General features: G+C 39.2%; 1 long non-coding RNA gene across 7 annotated transcripts; it reads left to right on the top strand.

The window, feature by feature from the left end:
• Positions 1 to 247: 247 nt before the first annotated feature.
• LOC123115208 (uncharacterized) lies at positions 248 to 3,929 on the top strand. 7 transcript variants are annotated; one of them, XR_006456594.1, is made up of 6 exons: positions 248 to 635; positions 863 to 935; positions 1,009 to 1,110; positions 1,206 to 3,121; positions 3,367 to 3,531; positions 3,681 to 3,929. It is a non-coding gene; the product is annotated as an uncharacterized lncRNA (long non-coding RNA). The 7 variants fall into 7 exon arrangements; XR_006456591.1 differs by having other exon boundaries at positions 863 to 1,110; positions 1,206 to 2,192; positions 3,076 to 3,121; XR_006456592.1 differs by lacking the exon at positions 863 to 935.
• The last annotated feature ends 2,093 nt before the right edge of the window (positions 3,930 to 6,022 follow it).

The following is a 6,022-nucleotide window of genomic DNA, read 5'->3' as shown; positions in this document are numbered from 1 at the left end:
AGTCTATCTATCTATCTATCTATCTATACCTATACTAATTACAGACTCCCTAGAAATTACCATGTTAATTAGAAATTATGAGCCGTTCATCTCTGGTGGGACCGAGTTATTATGGCGAAGATTAACACATGTAACTTTTGCTTAATGGCGTGCTTAAGTCGGTCAAAAAACACCGAAGGCCCACGGTCCTTTCATCAGGGTTGTTAAAAAAGAAGGCCCATGGTCCTTCCACCATGGTTGCTAAAAAAAGAACTCCTCCCATATCCCTAACCTTCTGAAGGCCACCACCACACCCGTAGCTTGCCATGGATCGCGCCGCCGCCCGGCTCCCCACCGTCGTCTTCGCTCCCTGTCTCATCTGCCGTCGCTGCCCACCACATCCACTCTATGTCGCATCCCACCGCTTCCATCGCCACCGTTAACCATCTCTCGCCTTAGTCCTCTCTCTTGGACCAGCACGCTGCGGCGGATGCTTCCGGTCGTGTGGTGGCGACGCGGCTGGTCGCCTATAAGCTACAACAATGGTTCCCTGTTGTACCCCTCCACTCACCAGACCGCTGAGGCATGGATGTACCCGGTGAAGATCGCGCTCCGCATAGCAAATTCGGCCATGTTCTGAGTGGTTGCTCGGCAAGGTAATTTTCATCTCTGAAGTTCTCTTATGGACCGTGTAATGGATTTGTGGGTGCGCTAGATGGAGTGCCACTGGATTGCCATGTTAGTGGGCAGAATCTCCTCTCCTGCACACACGAACTTGGGTTTGGCAAGGAGCTGAGTCAATACTACTATCCTTTGGCTTTGCAATGGTGATTAGATAGTTCTGTTTTTTCAAATCATGGTGCCTTAGTTAGTTTGTTAACAGGTAGAAGAGCAAGTGATCAGAAGGCCCATAATTTTTTCATGGATGTAGAAGAAACCGAAAAGATCCTTTCATGGTTGTACAAGGAAGCCCTAAAATACCTACCTTCACCTTCGCTTCCTCTAATCTGTACTCTATCCCTCCCCCAGTTGAAAAACAAATCCACGTCTCTCTCAAAACCAAGTTGAGGCATGGATCCCGTGTAATCAAGGAGCTTATTGTGTCAAGATTATTTTCTTCCTCTGGATCAGGTTCGTTTTCCCACAGTTTTTGTTCTGAATTTGTTTTCTTTCTGGTGTATACTTGAATCCACATTAACTTCAGATTCGGGTTCAATTTTTTTCAGTCACCCCTTCAGATAGTGTTGCGCGCTCAAGGGATTCAATCTAGAATCTTCTCACCTACAGTACAACCTATGGATGTCCGAGATCGGTCGGGGCATAACTATGCTCCTCAGGTGAGTTTATAAATTAAGAAACATGTTGTCTAAACAAACATAAACATGAAGGAGCCTAATGTCAGTTGTCAACATGCCGCTGTTTAAGCACTCCTAAATCAATTTTCGTATGGGCAAAACATGCCAGGGACCCTATATGGCAAGATTAATATCTTTTCTTGATTTCTTTTGTTGCTGCTCTGCCACAATCTCCTGATTAAGGAAGTACCTTGCCAAGCTGGCATGTCCTGGCCGTTGTAGGTAAGAGAATTGACTTCTGATGAACTTTCTTCTTCTTATCCTCTTTCAGTTAGATAGTTACATTGTGAAACACTTGACAACGAAGCTCTCTGTCAACTATTAGAGTATTGACGGTTTCTGTCGTAAATCTGAATGTTTTTGCGGGCAATTGTTTTGTAAAAGCAATGGCACATGACAACTACTAAAGCATTGAGTGTCATTGCTGTTGCACTTTCTATAAGTATGGGGATTGATTTTCTGCCAATTCTGCGTTACAACTTACGACTGACAACTACTAAATTTCAATGCCCTTTTTGACAATTTTAGGTTAAATAGAATGGCGTGTGAAATAATTGGTGCTATCAACTAGGAGTAATCATGTCATTGTTGGGTAATGTAGCAGTTATGCTCTGCATTGATATTAAAGTCAACACAAAGGAACTCTCACATATGTTTGCTTTGTCTCCAACTGGGAAATAATGTGTGCATACATACCCACTGGAATGTTACCCGCGCTCCGTACTCGGCTCCGGTGATACAGTTTAACGGCAAGACACACTTATCTAACAAAGTGCTCACAACTTCCCAGCAAATGCTGCTCATTGAGTGCCTCCTCCATTCAATGAGGAAAAGTTGACTGCTTGAGAAAAAGAAGCTGTGAGTTCCCCACATCTACTGAACATCGTTTTGGTTACTTCGTTTCTCTTCCTGCAGTTTTTGCATGGGCTGCGGATGTGATGCTTTGTATGGGAACAAGACTGATATGATTTGGATATGCTGCATGTACATTCGACTTAGTTGTACTCGGGAATGTTTAAGAAAGTAATTTGCAACAACGTGGATGTCAGATTTATCAACTACTGTCACTCTTGGTTTTGAAGGATTTGATTATGGGAGTTTTAGTATGCCCTGACCAAGTACAATAGATGTAGACACCATTGTCGCTTCCTTATTTGTATGTGATTCAGATATTTTAAAACCTTATCTGTACCATTGAATTATGTTTTTTTTCTGTGGGGAGTACCATTGAATTATGTTGTTATGTAGGTTGCCCGATATGTTCATCGATGCCGTGGACAACGATTTTTATTATCGTTTCCCATATTTATCTAATTAGGTTTGCAATTACACTTTGTTTTATTTATCATCTGTATCTAGAAAATCAGATTGTGAAGCTTATAATTTATTAGTTTTTCTGTGATTTCCCTTTATTTTGCTGATAGTCCACTACTCAGGATTATAAGAGCCACCATCTTTGTGAGCATTTTAACTTCAGGTGTTCCAAGGTGTTAGTATGGTTCTACAGAGAAAGCTGCACAACATGCCTAATTTTGTACTTACCTTGCAGTTCTGTAGATCTACTACAATTATATGATGTCCTCAAATCAGACCTTTGCAAGCATCACAAGATATCAGTATATATATGTAGCGCACCTTTGGTTCAATCATACATTCATAGTAGTTTGATGTACTACGTTTTGGTTGGTAGAGAGGATTCTGATGGTGACGCATGATTCACTGTATTTTGTTTTGTTTTCAGGCCGATGAAATTGCTGGACTAGAAAAAAAATCTGTGTGTATATAAGGTGATTTTCATTGCAACGTACACTTGCCTCTACACAAGGCATTGCTGTAATAATAATTTCTATATTGTAATAAGTTTTGGTTGGACACTTGAGCTCCGTTAGCAGTTCTGTAGATCTACTACAATTATATGATGTCCTCATATTAAAACTTTGCAAGCATGACAACATATCAACATATGATTTTCGCCTCTGTTTTTATGTTGTGAATATCTGTAATTTCCTAAGACTTTAGCCCTGTTCGGCAGTCATCCAGCTCCGGGAGCGCGCGGAGCGATGCTTGGGCGACTCCTAGAAAATGGGTTGCGGGCCGCTTCGCTCCGGCGCGGTGCTTCGGAGCGGAGAGCTACCGAACAACGCCTTTGCGTTAGGATTAAGAGCATGATGATTGCAAGGATTTTCAGTTTTGAAAGGTATTGGTGAGGTTCCAGTCCATTACTGCAGAGCACACCTTTTGTTAGATCGTACATTCATAGTAGTTCGACGTACTATGTTTTTGGATGGCAGAGAGAATACTTATGGGGACACATGATTCATTGTATTTTGCTCTATTTACATGCAGATGAAATTGTTGGACTGAAAAGAAATCAGTGTGTATATATGGTAGTTCTCATTGCAACGTCCACTTTACTCTACAGAAGGTGTTGTTGTTAATAATAATCTCTGTATTGTAATAACTTGTGGTTGGACACTTGAGCTCCGTTAGTAAGTCCTTACTATGAAATATATTCACTAATGTACTAATTGCGAAATTAATGTGTACGCAGTTACATGGTTCATTATTTGTTTATTACAAATATATGGTTGTTTACATGCAAGTCTAGCAATATTTTGGAAATACTTTCTATTTCAGTGATGACACTTGAGTTTTGCCACAAAATAAGAAGTGCCAGGAGACGGCTTACTACAGAAACTAAATTTCTATAAAATTCACTGATGCTCTTTTGATATTTTTTTCCACCAAACAAATGTTCGACTTTTAGTACTTTATCATCTCATCAACTTTATAGATGTATTAAGTAAAGTCACGTGCATTTGTTAGGTTCTCAATTGGCTTTTCTTGATTATAGGTAGTGTGCAATATTTTACTACCCCCAACTTCAAAAAGAGGCTGTTTATAATTTTTGAGATGTAACTCTGACCATGAATTAGAGTCAATTCTGTCATGGCGTAACATTTGGCAGGATCAACCACTTTAGAACCTTCCTCGAGTTGCACTCATATGCTAAAGATCATAAAAAAGCTACATTACATGATGACACTGATATTTATGAATGATTTCACATCCATGTGTTACCCATTGTTGTCCAACAGCTACAGCTACATGAGTTATACAGAGTTTGAACATTGAGAATGATGCTATGCAATATGAGAGCTGGTCATATAACTTGGGTAATGGAAAGTAATGTACCAGAACCAAACCTTTATTGGTGATCCTCAACCTACCCCAGCACCATGCAAATGGATATGGAATCTTCTTGCTTATGCAAACAATAAAATTCTTCTGGCTTCTTATACAGGAGAGCCTTCACAATAGAGATCTGATGAAGAGATATTTTTTTGTTGGTTATAAAAATTGTGTTCTATATGAGGAAGGCACAAATGAAACTATGATGTACCTTCATTTTCTCATGTGCATTCAGTTAGATTTTTTGGGTGGAATCTGGGTATTGGATGGGACACTGATATGCTCAATGAAGCAAAGAACAGGAAGAACATCATATGTTTCAATAAGATCATGATTAGTGGGTGTTGGTCTATATGGAATCATAGAATCATCTTTGATAACAAAGGTGCTAATATAGAGACGTACCTATTCAGTTCCAAGAAGCATTTTTGTATCATCACAAAGACGTCAAAACCTAGCCTAAAGGAGGGGTCACGTATAGTAAGACATGTAATTTCTTTTCTTCACCTCCTGTACATATACACATGTACCTTATCCATCATATTAATAGAAAACGAGTCACAGTTGGGGTTTAGCCTACTATATTTTTTTCTCAAAACAATTAGACTAAATAATCATAAGTCATGTAACTTATAAATTGTATACATCAATTAATATCTTGCAGAAAATTTATGTACCAGGCAATTGATAAAAAAGTAATAACGAACATATGTGCCAAAAAATCAGAAATATACAATGAAGAATGTGGTTTCCTAGATATATGGTTAAGTCTGGAAGATCCATGGATGATGATTACAGAATAAACAAGGTATTAATTAATTAATTGTTTAAAAACAAGATATTACTTAATGAAGCTTAGGGACTAGATAGTTCCTACACTTGGAAATGGTCCATCGATGAATCAGATGCGAACGACCAATAAGAATTGGACAAAACTTAAAAGGTAGTTCTTAATATGAAATATTCACATCTTGCATTCCAAAAATATATGGTATTAATTAATGAAGCTTAGGGGCCAAATAGTACCTCCGCTTGGAGACGTCCATGGATGAATTGGATGTAAACGACCAATGAGAATTGAATAGAAGTTACAAGGTAGTTCATAATATGAAATATTCACATCCTACATTCAATAAACTAGCCCGTGTGAATGCACGGGTTGACGACTAGTAATTCTAATGCCTTTTATCTCATAATATGCAAGGTTTACACAAAGAGGGAGATTACCGACACCTGGAATTCTGGACCTGAAAAAGCTATGCCAGAGATACCTATTTTGCAGAGAATTATTTTGAAATATATAAAAAATACTAGACACAAGAAATACCAGAGGGGGCCATCTAGGTGCCCACTAGGCACCAGGGTTGGGTAGTTGCCCTCCGGCCTGCTTATGGTACCCATCTTCTGGTACATAAGGTCATTTGCCCTAGAAAAAAAATAAGGAGAGGACTTTCGGTACGGAGCACCGACATCTCGAGGCGGAACTTGGGTAGGAG

The sequence above is a fragment of the Triticum aestivum genome, chromosome 1B (assembly GCF_018294505.1).
Source record: "Triticum aestivum cultivar Chinese Spring chromosome 1B, IWGSC CS RefSeq v2.1, whole genome shotgun sequence".
NCBI classification, from domain to species: Eukaryota; Viridiplantae; Streptophyta; class Magnoliopsida; order Poales; family Poaceae; genus Triticum; species Triticum aestivum.
The sequence above is the reverse complement of the archived record's forward strand: the minus strand, read 5'-3'. Positions and strand labels throughout refer to the sequence as shown.